This window comes from Aquila chrysaetos, chromosome 7, assembly GCF_900496995.4.
Source record: "Aquila chrysaetos chrysaetos chromosome 7, bAquChr1.4, whole genome shotgun sequence".
Lineage (NCBI taxonomy): Eukaryota > Metazoa > Chordata > Aves > Accipitriformes > Accipitridae > Aquila > Aquila chrysaetos.
This window is the reverse complement of record NC_044010.1, coordinates 25,283,598-25,302,403: the sequence shown is the minus strand read 5'-3', so window position 1 is coordinate 25,302,403 and position 18,806 is coordinate 25,283,598. Positions and strand designations below refer to the sequence as shown.

The following is an 18,806-nucleotide window of genomic DNA, read 5'->3' as shown; positions in this document are numbered from 1 at the left end:
CATTTAAAATATTTTTATCCATATAGTTCTAAGGAACTTCTATTTTTGTCTGTTATAATAACGGATCATTTTTCTTCTTTCCTTATTTTCAGTAGTTAGAAATACTGCACTGCAGTTTTAGCACTATCATTTTAATAGGCTGTGCTAGCTAACACCCTGTATACTACAAGGACTCATTCTATCAGAATATTTTGGGGACAAAACTAGTGAAAACAAATGAAATCTAATGAAAAGAAAACAGGAAGTCCAGTTTTCACTTTGAAAATATTACTATTGCTAAGAAATGTTCCAGACTTGCCAAAATTACTGTGACAGAAAAACAAAGTTTGAGAGATTCCTTCAGAAATGTCCACCTTCAAGTCCAACATTCCAGATGCTAAAGCACTGGTTTATGTCAGGGAAAGAGATTTTCTTCAGGTGGATAAAGCTTTCATTATAGTTTTTAGCTCAATAAACAATTTCTTGATCAAAAATCATTGAATTAGTAATATTTTCTCAGCTAATTTTTGCTATTATAAATGAAAAGAAATTACATTTTTTTGTAATGGTATTTAGTAATATAATACCGAAATCTAATAAGCATAATAAAAAAGACATAACATTTCACCTGTACGATCAATCTACATCTGTCTGTTACACAAACTTACCCTGATAGAAGATGTAGAACTTAAAAAATAGAGATGTCTTGCACAGTATTTCTTGTGTGTTATGGAAATACCAGCCCACTGAACTCTGTGACAACAGAAGGGTCAGGTGAATTCTCCATATGGCAGCTTAAATTATGCAACATAAATCCAGCACCTTAAACAAAAAACTGTATTTTACATAAGGTGGAATAGAACTGCAATGGGTAGATGTCAGAAAACTAATAGGCCAATGTATTAAGACATTAGGCTGCTTAATAAGGATTGTCTTTCTCAATCCTCCCTTTCCTATTAGAAACAGTCATTGTCTAAATGGGATTCACTTTTGGATGTTTCTGGCTATGTTCAGCATTATGTTTGTTCCCTGTTAACTCACACTGCTCTGATGTCAAACAATGTTCTCTGCAGGAGTTCTCAGTTTTTCCAAACAACAGCTCTGTGGTATTTTTCTGTCTTTTTAATACTGTAATTTTGCTTTATTTTAAAATGAATGCCAGATGTACTGATCTTGGATGGAGAGTCAAGGACTGCTTTATTCAAAAAGCATTTTGCCTACATCAAGCCCCACAGAACTGATTTCTCTTGCAATTTAAGATTTGGCTGTGGGCTCAGAATGTTTTGCTAAGTAGAATGGAATAAAATAGACAATAATAAAGTTTCATTTGCACTGGAAACAGTGCGATACATTTTACTTTAAAGAGCTCCCTTCCACTACACGAAGGTGGGTGCTTTCTCGAAGACATGCAATAAACTGCACATAAACAATGCGGCCTGAGATGCCTGCTTTCCACTCCTTTACCCTTGAGGGGCAAAGAGCGTGAAATTACAGCGCATGTACTTTGCACAGTTTTAAAAGTAATGGACTTCCATCTCTTCTATAGCTTCTTCTTGACTGAGAAATGAAGCATTATCAGTCTCTGGCAGTAACATCAGGACTTGTGGCTTGAACAACCTGTCCTGTTCACTGCTGAAGAGGGTCTGTGTTGGAGTGCTCTAGTGTATGAGCAACCATGGGACTGTGCCAAATAACATGGAGAAATAAACTTAACGGCCTAGGATTTGCATTCTTTATTTGGACACTTGGCCTGCCTAAAAGCCCTGATGTCATGGAAACACTTTTTTTTTTTTTTAATTTTGAGCAGCTCTTAATGTGGGTTGTGTCACTGGAAGTGTCTATAGTGAAGGACAAAGCGATACTTCTTGGATTCTTTTTATTGGAGCCTGCACTAATCATTGCCCATCCCATCTTCACACAGGATTTCAAGCCAGCTGAGAAGACAGAGAAGAGCTACGGTGTTTCCAAGAGGTTACCAGGACTGAATAATCTGGGACTATGGGGCATGAGTAGAAATTGCCTTCTCCATAGTAAAGACATGAATATGTATGGATAGAAATCAAAGATAGTAGGATGAAGTTCCTGATGGTCCAGACACACAGAGTGCATTGATTTTATTGGGAACTTTGCACATGAAAGATCTAATTCTTGGAAATGACAAGCACTTACAACTCAATGTGAAGCCAATAAAGGTTGTGAATGCTCAGTTGGCATTTCAAGCTATTTATTTCAGCTGCTCAGCAGTGTAAGGTGAATACGTGATCCTGAAAGTCTGTACACTAATGTGACTTCATTGATTTAAAGGCAACTGCTCTGAGTGAGACAAATAGGATTTGTCTCTTAGTTCTTAATTTCACACTGTAGACAGCACAATATTCTGCAAAACTAATCTTTGTAACACACCTGTCTTTCTGATCCTCTTATCCTGCCTTTTCTGGTTTTCAGTCAACAAAAGAAACATCACAACTACTGTTTTCTGTGTCTTTTTGATACCTAGGTTGTGCTTCATTTCCATCCAAGTAACTATAAAGACAGAATGCGTATTAAGCATTTTCCTTCAGCTGGTGTTTGACTGTCACAGTTTTCCTGAACTGACTGATTCAACTAACTGTTAAAAACAGTTTCCTCTTCTAAAATGGAGAAATGCTGGCTCTGTAGAGGGAAACCCCAAGAAATGTTATCTTTTCCAATGATGAAATGCAATTCAAGAGTCTCTGTAGTGACATAAAACTCTTTTGCCTGTCAAATGCAGCACCAGTGAAGCACTCTAGAACCTAAATGTTTTGCGATATTGGAGCTTTGTTGCCCTTGAGTATGTGTAAGAACATTTTTTTTTAAATGGTACTTTTTACCTAAAAATAATCTTAAAAACCAAAATATGCTAGAGAGTTAAACAAACTTAATCAATTTTAAGTACAGATCTTACAGATTATATTTTTCAAATTCACCAGTGCAATTAAGATGACAGTAAATGTTTCCAAGAGCTTTCACATGAATGGTAGTTTCTCATATATAACTGGTGAATTTAATTGATATATATTTCCACTGAAATGTCTGACAATATCAATTGCTATGCCTTATACATATGTCACAGTGATTAGAAAATTAACTTCATTATGTTATTTCTAGTGACACTCTGACTACCTCAAAAAGGATATATATGGAGCTCTTTTGCTTTCCATGGGAGTGTTCTGAAGTTATACAAATTAATGGAAACAGCACGCATATTTGTCAAATGTTCTAGCCTTTGTTATCCTTAGATATGGCCAAGACAGACTGCAATTTAAAAGTAGGCCTAAAAAGTATTCACCTCCAAAGGGTAGTGCAATGAAAAACCAGATAATATTACATCCAGTTAGTGCAACACCACAACACCAAGATCCCTCATTGCTTGGAATTTGCCTGTTCTAAAAAAAGCCCAGCAAACCAATGAGCTAAAATACGTAATGATAATTAGGAAAGCTGTCTACAGGCCCAGTCTATCTTCCACTGTCTTTAATGAGTTTTGAAATAAAATCACGTGATGAGAGTTTTTACCATTAAGAATCTGGAGAAATAGATTTTGAATGAATGACGTATACTCTGTGAATTAAGGGTGCACCCGTACAATCAAAATTTTGTGTGTACATTTTTAAGATTTAATAGATACTGTATTATGTGATTTGAGTTTCCCTTTACTTACAGTAATAACAGTGAAAGAGTGCCAAAGGGTGGTGGATTGGGCAGCTTAAATGTGTGTTGGATTAGATAAGTAAATGTATGGAAGTGAAACACATCTCTCTGACCTGTGGGTTCTGGGTAGAACTTTTCAAAAATCCTTCCCTAAAACTTGCAAATGCTTTATGTCACTGGGAATAAACTGTAAAACAGATCAACTGACTAATAGGTACAAATTCTGCTTTATTATGCCACTGTGACATAGGCTTTCAGACTCTCAAGGTACAGGTTACTTCCCTACTGCTTTGCCATATGTCACAGAGCTTTCCATGCTTATGTTCACTTCACCCTTACAGAGACTTATGTTAGGAGCTACCAAAATGGCTCATAAGGATAGGTGGAAAAACGTCTTGTAAGTCTTTAAATACCGAGACAAATACATATTTGGAGCCCAGTCTCTACAGCTGTACTAATAAATTAAACTTCTCTTTTGTTCTTTGAAGTGCTGAGTCAGACAAAGCACAGAGTCCTGTCTCTATACAATTAAACTCCCCTGACTTCTGAAATGAGATGTTCACATCAAAATGTCTACTGACAAAACATCCTTTGCTGATGCACTGACTCCTGGCAAATACATACAACTTCTTTCAGAGGCTTCTGGATGACATAGGCTAAAATCACACTGGGAAAATTTTAACATGTTAACGGCACATTTTTCAATTTACAAATATGGGCACTATTTATAAGAACATCTGCTATCCTATTTTTCAAGTTTTTAACAAGGCTAAAATAAAATAATTGAAAACAGAGACCTTACTTGCAGCATAACTGATAGCTTACATGCAACATCAGCTAGAATTTTTTTCCATCTACCCAATTCAGCTGACAGATCAGGCCTCTGTTCAGATCACTCCTAGCTGAAGGCTCTGCTGTGTTTTTGAAATAGACTGTTAACCTAGGGAAACCTTAGTCCCATTATGGTCCAAATCCATCCGTGTGATCAATCAGATTCAATAACCTCTTCACCACATTAATTGCTATTTATTTATGCAAACAACCTGGTTAGTCCTTCCTGACACTGCAGCTTTGTTTGCCCTATTCTGGTTTGGAAATGCTGATGTCTCTTTGAAATGACTCAAACAGACAATAATCTTCCTGTTTGGCAAAGCCATATCATGAAGCAAAACATCCCTTCCTGCTGGAATAGAAAATGCCCCAGTCTCACTGCAAATATTTTTTATGTTTGAAAATAATCACTTTTTCACTAACTTGCAAAAAGCTGTAAAAAAAAAATATAACTGGAATTACAGCATGTGGTTTATTCCTGAATCATTTGAAATCCAGCATAACTAATCATTCTGACGTGGTAAGTAGCTAAAGAGCTGCTATACAAGTTTCTGATATCTTTAGAGATATACCACAACATCAGCCCATGTGAAGTTGGCACAGAATGATTTTCCCCAGTACAAAAGAAGTAAGAAGACATTTCTGCAAAGCTATTCTAGTAACTCATCAGTAAGAAAGAGGTGTAAGTGATCTCAATATTGTGGTCTATGCCAGGGATTAAATGTCACATACTAAGGTTTTATTGACTCGTTTTCTGCCAACTCTGCTTAAAGGGATGACTTTCTAGGCAAGATTGAATGGAGGGTTACTTGCAGGTTTCTCAGTCTCTTAGGATTCTAACTATTGCATTTATCTTTCATAAAAAGTACTTACATAAAGTAATAGCCACAGGCAAGTTGTCTTTGTGTGCAAAATATGATTTTTATTGTTACATTCCTGCTGGAAATGACACTATTCTTGGAAGGAATGTTTTCTTTGCTTTACACTACTTTTCAATTTTTTTCCCTATAAAGCTCTTTATCCTTGTGTGTTTACACTGTTAAAGGAGGGTTACTGTTCAAGATTTACTTTAGCTCTTACTAATAGCAGCCCCAACATTAAAATATTTCTAGTAGATTTGAACTCCTTTCAGTTAGTATACTGTACAAATGCGTCCGAGGCTGTCTAACATTCAGCCTTCTGGTTACCTGTTACCTGCTGAGATTCTGAGGTCTCCGACTTCTGAGATGTATTTATGGATCAACAGGCAATCAGACCCTGACCTTGAAAGTATTGAGAGGTTAAATTCCACTAAGGAAGTTAAATGTTGAAGCACATAGTTACTGAGGATGGTCTCAGAAAACCCTCACTTATACATTATTGAACTGGTATATACTTATTGTGAACTTTCTCAAGTATACAGTAAGTAGGCTTTGAACTCTCTTTTCAGGAGACTGGCACAGTGTACGGATAAGCAGCTTCATTGTCTTTAGCTGGCTGATTAGCATAAGATAGGCTGTCTTTGACATAGAAAAGAAGCATTTTCATAGTCTGTGGACAAAGGTAAGCTTCTGTAAGAGGTAGGGCAAGGCTAAAACTGGTTGAAAATCACTCCTTAGAGGTGACCTTTTCTATTAGCTATGCAGTGAATCGGGGCAGAATGTCCTATTCACATTATGAATAGTTGTCTAAATCATTGTTATGCTTTTGCATTTTTTATGGTAATATTAAATTACTGAATAACTTTTGATGAATTTCAGAAAGGAAGAAGTATTTATATGGATAGATTTCTTTCATGATAAATAAAATACTATATTGAACAACATGTTTGTAGCTTCAGTTTGTCACATTAATGAGTTATCTTGTAACTATTAGTAAAGTATTAAGATCAGAACCATAAATACAGGAACTGATGATATTTTCATTGCTTATCATTGGATGAGGTAGTCTTGCTACTGATGTACACAGAGCAGCAGATCTATGAACATAAAAGTAATTTTGATACAATATTTAACTATGTCTTAACTCCACTATAGTACACAATTTGCTATCCACAAAATACCACTCTTCCTTTGAATGTGCTATAGACTTCAGTCCTAAAGATCTCAAGAGGGATTACTAGCTTGGACTAGCACCTCATTAGTTATGTTCACAAGGATTCGGTTTGTCTCAGAGACAGAGCAGACTTGCATTTCTTTAATGTGTAGATGGAGCATATTAGGTTCTCCTTTGCAAAACTCTATCTAGACAGAACCATAGATGGTCACTGATTCTATGATAACTGTGAATTTTAAGGACAACATTTGCAATTATGTATGTGGAAAAGCTAAGTACTGAGGAACCGAGGTTTTGTAAGATGATCTTGTGCTGAGAACTTACTAGGGTAGCAGTCTAATTTTAGCCAAACTGAAAGCATTTGACAAACTGCATTTGATAAAGCCTAGAAGTAATTGGTAGATGAAGGAATTAATTTCAGCTCAAAACCACTTATTTAATTTTGTAAGCCCAAGCTGTTTTACTGTCATCACTTCTGGCTCAGCAGGAGAAAGGCCTCAGGTAGATGCAGAGGTAGAAAATACAGAAATCTCTACTGTAAACTGAATTAGATATGTGACTATAATCATTGCTTTCTGTCTTTTTTCTCAACCACGAAGACTAACCCTGGCTGACTCTGGAAACCATGAATAATCATAGGAAAAGTTAAAAGCTTCTAATTCCAGTAATTGGCTAAGTTTATTTTTCATGGCAAAACCCACTGAATAATATTTCTCATTAAAAAGTAAAGAAATAAATCAAGGAAATTTGACATCTTATCATATTTTAAGATATTCTGGTGCAATGCAAAATGATCCAAATCTCACTAGGTAGCCATTGCAACTTAAAATGTCAATATTTATTAATGGATATTCCATTTTTGAGGTATAGCATATCAGCCGTACGAAGTCAGTATTATAGCAGATCAATATATATTATTTTGAAAGTAGAGTGTTTCATAACAACATGTATTTTCAGTCAAGATGTGTCAGCTGGATGATAATGACTTGATAACTTTGGCTTATGCCACCACACCTCAAATAATGAAGATCTGAAGATGAAAGCTCACAAAGATCAGACTGGAGACCAGTCTACTACCAAAGTATGAATGCTAAAACCTAAAAATGTGAAATATTTTTCATAGCAACACAGAATATCCTGAGTTGGAAGGGTCCCACAATAATCACATCCAACACCTGACTTCACACAGGGCAACCAAAAAGTTAAACCATTTATCTAAAGTTAAACCATATATCTATCGTTGCTGCCCTTCTTTGGACACATTCTAATGTTTTTATATCATATTGTGGAGCCCAAAACTGCATACAGTACTCAAGGTGAGGCTCCACCTATGCTGAGTTTAGTGGCACAATCACTTCTTTCAACTGGTTAGCTATACTGTGCTTAATGCACGTCAGGATGTGTTTGGCCCTTTTGGCCACCAGGACACACTGTTGACTCATACTGAACTTACCATCAACCAAAACCCGCAGATCCCTTTCTGCAGGGCTGCACTCCAGCCTCTTGTCCCCCACTTTTGCCATACATTCAGGTTTACACCATCCCATGTGCAGAATCCAGCATTTGTTCCTGTTAAATTTCATACAGTTCGTGATTGCCCAGCACTCTAATCTATCAAAATCTCTTTGCAAGGACTCTCAACCCTTGAGGGAATCAACGGCTTCTCCTAATTTAGTATCATTGGCAAATGTCTTTAGTGTGCACTCAACTCCTGTGTCCAAGCATTGATAAAAACATTGAAGAGATTTTCTTTTGCCTTTATGAAAGGACACAGTAGTAATTTGTCTTCAATGTGTCCATTCCTTGTCTTTTTTTGCTTGCTTGACTCTAGCCCCCAGACCTCCCCCTCCAAAATATCTGTCAAAAGCCTAGATTCAAATATGCCTTAACTTCAAGAAAGTTCAGCTCCATATAGTGTAAGATTTATGTCACAGTGTGTGCTTCATCCCAGTTTGAAGGAAAAAAAGTAATGGGCTGAGAGAAATGCATTAAAAAACCACATTATTACTGAGCTGCAATGGGAGAGGTGGCCAGGAGACACAGTAGAAGACAACTTCAGAAGGAGTGGGAAAAGAGAAAAGAAAGTGTTATGTTTCCTTTGCATCCTTTTTTATTAGATAGTGCTTGTTACAGCTGGGACCCATATCTAGTTAGAGTAACAGAATCACTGAGGCAGAAAGGGATGCTTGGAGATCATCTAGTCCAAACCATCTGCTCAAGCAGGCTCAGCCAGCGGAATTTGTCCAAGACAGTATCCAGTTGGGTAAATAAGGTAAGATCTTAATTATAAATTGATTACAGATCATCACCATCACATCTAAGGGTTATTTTTTCTGAACATCCTAAATGGATAATGATTATGAATGTATGATTATACGTTATTCCTGAAGTCAATCTAAAGCAGATAGGTTGCAATTACTAGTCTACCTCATTTTACACATAATGAAAATAAAGCAACTTACTATACAGATACAATATATAGGTACTTGTACTGATTTTGGCTAGAAGAGAGCTAATTTTCTTCATGTATGGTGCTATGTTTTGTATTTGTGCTGGAAACAGTGTTGATGATGCCGAGATGTTTTCGTTACTGCTGAACAGTGCTTACACAGAGTCAAGGCCTTTTCTGCTTCTCACCCCACCCCACCAGCGAGTAGGCTGGGGGTGCACAAGAGGTTGGGAGGGGACACAGCTGGGACAGCTGACCCCAACTGACCAAAGGGATATTCCAGACCATATGACGTCATGCCTAGCATATAAAACTGGGGGGGAAGAAGAAGGAAGGGGGGGACATTCAGAGTTACTGTGTTTGTCTTCCCAAGTAACCATTACGCGTGATGGAGCCCTACTTTCCTGGAGATGGCTGAACACCTGCCTGCCAATGGGAAGTGGTGAATTAATTCCTTGTTTTGCTTTGCTTGCACGTGCAGGTTGGTTTTGCTTTACCTGTTAAACTGTCTTTATCTCAACCCACAAGTTTTCTCACTTTTACCCTTCTGATTCTCTCCCCATCCCACTGTAGGGGGAGTGAGTGAGTGGCTGGGTGGGGCTTAGCTGCTTATGGGGGTTGACCCACAACAGTACTGTGTATGGGAGGTATGCAAGTATGTGCAGGTACTATTGAAATTACCATTGTAATCAAATCTTATCTTCTTTCATCTTATCATCTTCTAAAAGAAGAGAAAATGATTCAGCAGGATCTGACTTGGCTGAGGATGTGGCAAATTACATTCAATTACCTGCTTTATGACAGTCTGTCTACATGATGCTGCACTAGTCATCAGGAGCCTCAGTGAAAATTTCTCTCAAAGGCTATTGCAAAGATGTTCCAAGAAAACAATCGTACCCAAAGTCTCATTTGTGTGAGCTAATTGGCCAGATGCAAGCAATAAGGTAGGCTACTGCCACAGTATGACACTGTGCCTGAGCCAAAAATCCTCAGTGAGAGGCAAACTATAGTAACTTGGTCTTAAAACAGTATTTATGTACTTAAAGATCTCCCAGCTGAGCTTCTAGTTAGTTCTGCTGTCTCTCTACTTTTGTGTATATATGTACCCAAAGACTTTTCTTCTCAATTACTTAACTTTAAAGAGCAATGATAGCACATTTTAGTAAATCTCACCTTGTTTCCTTTGCATTTGTTTTTTCCAGTTTCTCCACAACTTTGTTTCTCCTTTGCTTTTTAAAGTGATCATTTTCCAGTTCTACCCCAATTTTCCATTGCCTTGCAGTTTCTCCTGCTTTCCCTAGATTGATTCCCCCCCCCTTTTTTTGCCAGCCTCAAGACTTTACAAATTATAGATGGCTGTTCATTTTCTCCCTCACCAATTATACCCCAGCAGCTGCCTGTAAAAGAAAAATGACAAGTTAGTCACTTCCCTGTCTGTATTGAACTGTGGGCAAAAACTGAACTTGGTGCAGGGAGGAACTGACTAATCAGCCTTCCTTTACAGACAGATTCATGTCTAAAAGAATTCAGAAAAATGAATCATTCCAAAAGCTGATAATACATTGCTTTGCACCTTGGGGGAAGTCATTTCAGGCTCTGGCAGATGAGCTCTGGCATCAGCAATTTAAGACAAAATTGTGCCCAACTCTCTGCCCACCCACAGATTAATTTTCCATAGCAGCGTGCAGAGGTGATGTGTCACCATGCCTTAGTGCTCCCGCTCATTAGCTGGTGGCTGAGATTAAGTGAGACTTGAGTCTGGGAAACAGAACAACTAAAATGTGAATATACTGTTCCTTCTCTACTGTACATGTAATTTTTATACCTATATTCCTTCTTTAAAATGTGATTATAACCTGGAACAACTGAAACTTTTGGTGAGGGTTGACACACAAGCACATTTCTGTATACTTGGACACAATCAGTTCTTAAACCTTTACATCTTTCGTTTAATTAAGATCCATTTAGATTCATACTAATGCACAACACACACAGCAGAGGGGCAATTGATGATCTGGGAGAAAGGAATGGAGAAGAACAACCTGAGAGGAAGAAGTGAATTGTGAAGTTATAAAGGAAATAATTTCAATGATCTCCCTTTTTTATTGGACATTTGTAGGTCTGCATTTTTCTTAGATGAGTTCTGTAAGGTAATTGCTAGTGACTTGAGGATCTCATTAGCCATTCAGCTTATCACTCTAGGTGATCTGAAAACATCTAATTCGTATAAGTACACTCTAATCTGTTCTTTAACTACTGTGGGCTGAGGTTTTATTCTTATATCACTGTTTCTAATTGTTTCAGCCATCTGGTCACAGTTGACCATTTTGGTGAAAACTAGTGCAAAATGGCATTAAATACCTTGGCTTTCTCAGTACCATTAACCAATAATTTTCCTTCTCTGGGAAGAAGAAACATGATCCTCTATTTTCTTCTCTCTCTACAATATACACTGACAATATTTTATTACATATTCTTGACGTCCTTTGCTGACACCATCTTGAACAGAGTGCCTTCACCTTCTTGATTTTATTCATGTAAATTTATGCTGAATTTCTGTCCTCATCCTTCCTAATCTCCACTCTTTTATATGAAGTAAATGAAGATAATTTATGCATTGGCCAAGTTGATCTCTGGTTATTCCTTCTGTCTTTCCTTCTTAATTGAATTGGTTGCATCTGAACCTTCTAAAACTGGCATTCCCTTAAAGAAATATTATTGTCATCATCATCATCATCATCATCTTCACTATTATTTTGTCTTGGAGCTGCTTCATAGAAGAGCTCATCAACCAGTTTTCCAAGGCAAGTGAAGTAATTTTTCCTAGATCCATTATTTTACTTTTTTTGTTCATTCTCCTTTTCGTCCTAAAAGTTTTGAATTCCATCACCTCTTGGCCATCCTCATCCACGTTACCTTCTATTCAGCATTATTAAAGGTCTCTCCATGGTAGATGAGGGAGGACCTTTTCCTTTTTTCTACTTCTCCTATAGCCAAGCAGGGGTTCACAAGACATCTAGCTCATTTTAGACATGTCAGGTTTTGAGATATCTATATGAGGCTGGAGATACGACTTGGAACCAGTGGACTGTTCTCATCCTTTTGGAGGGGCAGCAAGAGATCCTTCTGTACAGCACCTAAAATGCTAAATTCAGTGGCAGTGATTAGGCACTGAATTCCACTGAGTCCCACAGCATCTCCCTCCAAACAGATGTTTTGATGTACTTTTATGTTGAAACCTGTTCTCTGAATGATTTTGCATTTGTGTATGAAAAGCCCCATCCGATACCTAAGGTTGGCAATGTAGGGTATTATCAGATATTTTCAGTTTCCCTCTGTGATGTAGCTGAGAACAAGCGTATACATCTCTCATATATGAAGCAGCAGCTATTTCTTTATTCCTTCCTTTCCTTCCAGAGCAAGATATTCCTCTTCAGTTAATATTCCATATTTGAATTTTCCTGTTCTGTCTCCAATGTACCAATTTGTACTTCAGGTCATGAATTAAAATTTCAAGATCCTTCTTCACTTTCCTATACTTGTATGCTATCTGGGAGACACGGAAGACTAACACAAACACATACACAGTTTGATAAGACAGTATAAAATTAGAACTGTTTTTCTTCAGTTTTTTCCATGACCTTGTATTTTATGAAGATAAATACCTTTACTTTTTTGTATTGTCTGCTGTTGATTTATGAATAAAGTAAGGCTATTCCAAATGGACTTTCTTCCTTATGAAAGAAACAAATCTAGTTTTCCTTGCTGGAAGTTTCTCACACTGAAATTTCTTTCAGCTACCTCTGCTTTAGATCAAAGATTCTTAAGGGCACAGACACATGAACATTTATAGTAATAAATATAAATTAATAAACAGATTGAACTGTAAGGAATTAGAACTTGTTAGTAATGACATATTAACAACTGTAACATTTTCTATTTCTCACTGCACCATTTAAACTATAAGAGTTCAAGAACCAATAAACCAGTTGGAAAAAGTAAAATAAGGGGTTTTTTTTGAGAAAAAAAAAAAAAAATGTGTTTTTTTTTCTTACAAGTATCTTGTATGGGAATGGAAATACTTACTTGCATAAACAGTAATGCTAAGTAACTACCAAAACTGTTTATCAGAGAAAAGACTGTGCTCACTCATGTTGTGAGGCTTAGGATAGATCACCATGGGCTGTCCTCAGAACCTATGGTTCACCTTTGTAGCAGAAGAAATTCTTCCATATGGAATTGGGACAAAGCTCAGCTTATTAACATAGGAGTGGTAACAAATAACCTTGTGAATTACTTTTGTTTATTACATTTCAGTATCACTGAGGAAACCACTTGATGCATACTAAATTTAAAAAGAAAAATTGTTAGGAACCTGCATAATGAATACAAGTGGGAATACACTGACAGGACTAAATTAAGGAGTCATGCTGCACAATAAAAAGAAAAAAAAAAGGTATGCCCCTGCAAACAACCTTTCAAGACAGTTCAGTTTATTTGGAAGCTGTTACTTTTCATGCTGTAGAAAACTGCTTTTAACTTCTGAATCTGTTTTAAATTCTGAAATTTTTAATTGGCTTTGTGCTTAATACATTAAAGTTATTATCCATAAAATCTGCGATTTCAGAAGAATCAAGAAGTCTAATTAGAATGCTTTCCTTTCTTCTTTTAAGATTTATCAGGAGAGGTTTCCTACACTATTCCCTGAACATTACATACTTTATCTTTCTCCTTATTTTCCTTATTTCTTTCCTTATTGTTTTCCTTTCTTCCTTGTTCCTTCCTTATTATTTTCTTTTTTTCTTTCCTTATTTCCTTATTTTTTTTCCTTATTGTGGAAGAACTCCACAATCAAGACCAAGATTGGTGTGTCTTTCACCTTTTCTTAATAGAGCTTGCAGGGAACAGTGGAATAAGTAAAGGAGAAAACAACAAAAGAAAGCTAGAGGAAATTCTCCCCATCTTGAATACCACAAAAAGAGACATATCATGGCTCAGAAGAAACTCAGTCATTTTTTTTCTGAAACAAGATGTCCAAGACTTACTATAGAACTAAGATGAACTGAGATCATACCCCTTCCTTGCATTATGATCAATAATCCCTTGAAAAATTAATTTGATGGATTCCTTGCCTTTAAAAGACTACCTTTCAAACCTGTCACACAGTAACAGAACATCTTCACAGATTCACCACGCTTCTTCTCTTTAGTGATATCTGAAGAGGTCCCAGTTTCTGCCTTTTCAGTTAAGCAGCTATCACAAACAGGTACAATTTTCTTCTGTATTTGACCACATGTAAATCTTATCTTTGGGATTTCTGTCTCAGCTTATTGTACGCTATTGTACTCTTTTCAGGCTTGCTCCCAGTAATTGCCCTTTTCCCTGGTCACTACAGCAAAACACATTTTTTTCAGTTCCTAGTGTGAAATCTGCACTTTTCTTTCTTTCAGTCCCATGTCCACATCTGATTGTGTTGATGCCAGGCAGCATAAAGACCACACTTAGCTGGTTGCATGCATATCCATCCCTTCAGATTTGGAGCAGGGTTGGCAGTTTAAGAAGGATCACAGCCTCTCTCATAAAGTGAGAGAATATGTATTAACAAGGTAGAGCTTGCTTAATCTCAAAATGTAGAAATGAATTTAAATTAAATTCTGGAAGAATAAAAGCGTAGACAATCTAAGCTGGACAGAATGTGATCCTTACATAAATACCTCAAATTTAAAAAATTTTCAGCTCTGCTTAATCTTGAGTAAGATCCAAAGTCTGTCAATATAGCTCTTGCTAAATATTCATCAGTATTAATTCTGTTAAACTGTGAACCACTGTTAACTTTTCCTCAACAGGACATGAGACAAGACCACAAAACTTATTTGTGGCCTTCGTGTATAGCAGAGTTTAGCCTGGCTGTTCAGAAAGCGAATGAAAGCAGGGATCCAATCCATCAGTCACATGAATATTCCACAAGACTTTTGCATCCTTTAACAGATGTGTCATTGAGAACTTGCGCAAAATGATAAGGTATAGCTATAAAAAGAAACAACAATAAAAAACTGTATTGAATGTAGTGTTAGAATAATTTACATCCCAAGGAAGAACAGTCTTCATGATAACCAAGAAATTTGAACGTATCTTGAACTTATTCTACCTCTACTTCTATAGGTTCCTGGGAATCAGTTTACTTAGCAGAGGGGGATTAAAAGTAGCCACAGTATATACCTTTTACTGTCCATATGTAAATCATTCTAGACTTAGTGGAGGTTCATCAAGAATACATAGTGTCTTATTCCAGAAAGCTTGGAGAGAAACATAAGTGTATTAGTAAAATGTACAGATAGTAAAATGAGCCAATTATTAATTATAAATTTCATCTTAAGTGGAATTAATTATTAACAATCATAACATTAAAAAGTGACAGAACTAAACCCACCCTAACATTCACATATTAAAAAAAGTTCAAAAATAATAATAAGGATGAATATAAACTTTGAGATAATGAAGAAAATAAAAATTAATTGAACTTGTGAGATGACAGTTGTATTCACAAATTGTGGACCATGGCCAATCCATGAAAGCTTAGATCTGCAGCTGGACACAAAATAATAAGAAGGACCAAACTTTCTGTCTTCCTCAGTTTCATGTGACTATGTTAGTTGTTGAGAAAGTCTGAGGGCTAAGGCTTGTGAATTGGTCTTGAAGTTGGTTAGTGGTGTCTTAGGGAGAAGACCCAAAATTCAAAATGTCTTTCACTGTCTGGTTGAAAACATATCACTGACTCCGTTTTCTAGAAGTACTGAAAGTTTGCATTTCCCATTAAATTCAGAGCTATGTGAAGACATAGACCAGCTGACTGCAGACACAGTCATTTTTCCTTCTTAATAGGTCACTTAGATCTTCTACAAACCAGCCTTTTAGGGTTGAAATGAACTCTAAATAATGTAAAGTTTTATATTCACTTAGCCTACTCAGATTTAAGTATTAAGATTTCTCCCAAGATTAGTGTCTTCTAATCCTTTCCTACTCCTTTCCTCTGACATACTATAAACTTCTCCCAGCATGTGATGTCCCTTAAAATATGTCCTAGAATTTCCTTAACTAAAGTGACTGGAGACATAAGTTGTTTTTTTTCTTAGTGGGTCATGATAAACAAATACATAGTTTTTCTTATCTCAGAAAACATTCTTTCATTTCTTAAACATCTCCAAGATCTCTACATCAACCACCCCTCCCCCCAAATAAAACCAAAACCAAAACCAAATGTCTGACAAAATATACTAAAGCCTCTGTTAAAAAAAAGGCCATCAATGTGATTCTATTTTTTTGGCATCCTTTCCTAAGTATTGTACCTTCTGCAATAATTTCTCTCTTTATGCCTGTTTCAAGGCTTTGTACGTTCTCTACACTTTGCTTCCTTCCAGTAATAGCTGAACATTTTGATCTGTGTTAAAATGCATTCTATAAACTCAGGCATGTGATGTTCTTTTATTTGTTACAGTGGAGTATGTTTTAAGACTGCTCTGGTTTGAATTTTTGAGAATTTACAATTCTCACTGGGATATGAAATCATTTTAAAAAAAAAGCACCTTAAATCAGAAAAATGAACATGCACTGGTCCTATGTCACCCAGTAAGATTTCAGTGAATGTGGTGTACATGGATTAAATAAAGTAGATATTCTTTCTCCATGCTAGTACTTGAGAGATTGTCAGGGAAAAGCAATTTTTGTCAAATTTTCAGTGCTTAAACATATTCACACATGCAAAACCACTCAAAATTCAGGGAAACCTGAGTATAGAACATTAATAAAAAGAGAGGTATAAATCTGATAGCAGGTCTTGAAGTTCATCATATCTTTGTCTATTTATTTACAGTTTAACAAACTGCTAAATTAAAAGCTCTCACTGTAGCCTCTTGGGTATATATTAAAAAGTAGTTGTTTTATCTTCACAGTTAAATGCTCTGTAAATGGCACAGATGTCTTGCAGCTAAGCACCAAACTAAGCAGGGGTGGTGGTAGTGGTGGAAGGGGATAAAAGCAAAAAAACTCAAACTCTCAACACATTATTGAAATCTAGATGCATCTGAGTCCAGTATTTACAAAGAATCTTTGACTGCTCCAATAGAAATGTTCCTAACTGAAGGTTGCAAGGGGCAGTTGTCTTTTTCATATCATTGTAACCAGTATTACAAGAAAAAGAAAAAAGGTAAATAGTAAGATATATACAGAAATCACAACTTGGAAATAAATTTTCTGCACCTTTCCACAGAGTGCTTAGAAATTTCACTTGAACCCCAAATTCTCTTTCCTTTGCGGTAGAAATTGAATTTCTGCTATTTCATCCTGTTCCTGCATATTCTATGAAAAAATCGCATGTGATGGCATTATTTGAAAGCTATGACACAAAAATCACCTTATAAACCTCATTTTTGACAATATTTATATGCAACCCTCTGTCTGGCAATTTATCCCTAACCTAACATATTATTTATATAGCACCAATAGCCTGCAGGATTTATTACAGGCATGCAGGAAGACATATGGGTAGATTCTTCTCTCATTTATACTACCATAAATCAGAACTAATTCTACTGAAGTCACTGGAGTTCCACTTGTTTAAAGGTGGACTAAAAATGCTCAGAATCAACCCCAAACTAGTAAGTTTTCCACCTTAATGTCAGGCAGGTTTTAATTCAGTTGTCAAAACTCATCCTTTTATCCAGCCTCAGTAGAGTTATTTAAACCTTTTAAACAGCAGCAAGGCTTTGTGCCACTTTGTTGCCATCTTTGACTCAGCCATTACCTGAATTTCTCCCTTGAAGCCATACTTACATCATTGGAGTAGTGCCAAACAGTATTCATTGTGTCATTTTTTGAATTTAGGGACAATTTTTTAAAACCTTTAAATATTTATGGCACTTGCACATTACTTTGTACAGCAGTTTGGATGTAGTCGCATCTGTTCAGAACTTTAGATGCTGAAGGACATTTTGGAAACTGAAAAGCTGCCATTGTGAGAGCATTTGGTAGCTTGTAGTAGGTTAAAAATGTACCACTATGCCATAGTCATTCGTTAACACCTTTGATTCACAGCAACAGAGAACATGGGCCTTTCAAGAGCTTCAGTTCAGAAATTGTTAATATAAAATTATCAATATTTGTCAAACTTTTTAAAAATTAAAATTACATATAAGCTCAGCATATCAATCCTTTTTTTGAAACTATGATGTCTCTGTCCTATAAAGCATTTTTTGTGCCTATGTGTTATTTGGGAAGTAATTATAGTTTCTTGGTCAACAGGGAGACTTGAAGCATTAGCTTGTACTAACCAGAAAATGAATAGGTGCTCTTCACAACTCCCCGCTTCAGTCTAAAGGGGCAATTAATTTCTCATCTACTTTACCCTGTTCTGTCACTTTTTTTTCCAAATGAACCAATTCATAAAATGGCTCTAGTGAAGGAAACCTAACACAAAGGCTCTATGCCTATTTCACTGGCTACTAATACTCCAAAGTGACAGAATCTGGCCTCAGAGGTTTGTAGCATTTTGAGGTGACACATTTCTTATAGTTACCAAAAAGTGTAAACTATTTTTTTTCAGAAATTCTTTGCTAAGGAAGAGGAAAAAAAAAAGTAATTTCCCTTTTTAGTTCATTCCTACCTCAAAAAAGACGTAAAAACCAGACAAATCCTGAGCTGTTTTAACTGCTGTTCTTGTGCTTTCTGAAAGGAGGAAAATAAAGGATAATGTTAATAGCAGTAAGTATTTCAAGAAGACCTCATTCAGATTTTTTGAGCTATCATTTTGTATGCATCTATGAATTAAGTATATTGGTATTCATTA

General features: G+C 36.2%; 1 long non-coding RNA gene across 3 annotated transcripts in view; it reads right to left on the bottom strand.

Moving 5' to 3' along the window:
- LOC115344172 overlaps positions 1 to 18,806 on the bottom strand; it is a 47,605-nt gene that overhangs the window by 8,217 nt on the left and 20,582 nt on the right. For 2 of the 3 annotated variants that reach the window (XR_003924466.1, XR_005932923.1), the window contains one exon: positions 18,624 to 18,685. This is a non-coding gene — a long non-coding RNA (uncharacterized LOC115344172). Of the gene's footprint in view, positions 1 to 15,183; positions 15,262 to 18,623; positions 18,686 to 18,806 lie in introns of those variants that run through there. The other variant, XR_003924467.1, reaches the window with a different exon arrangement.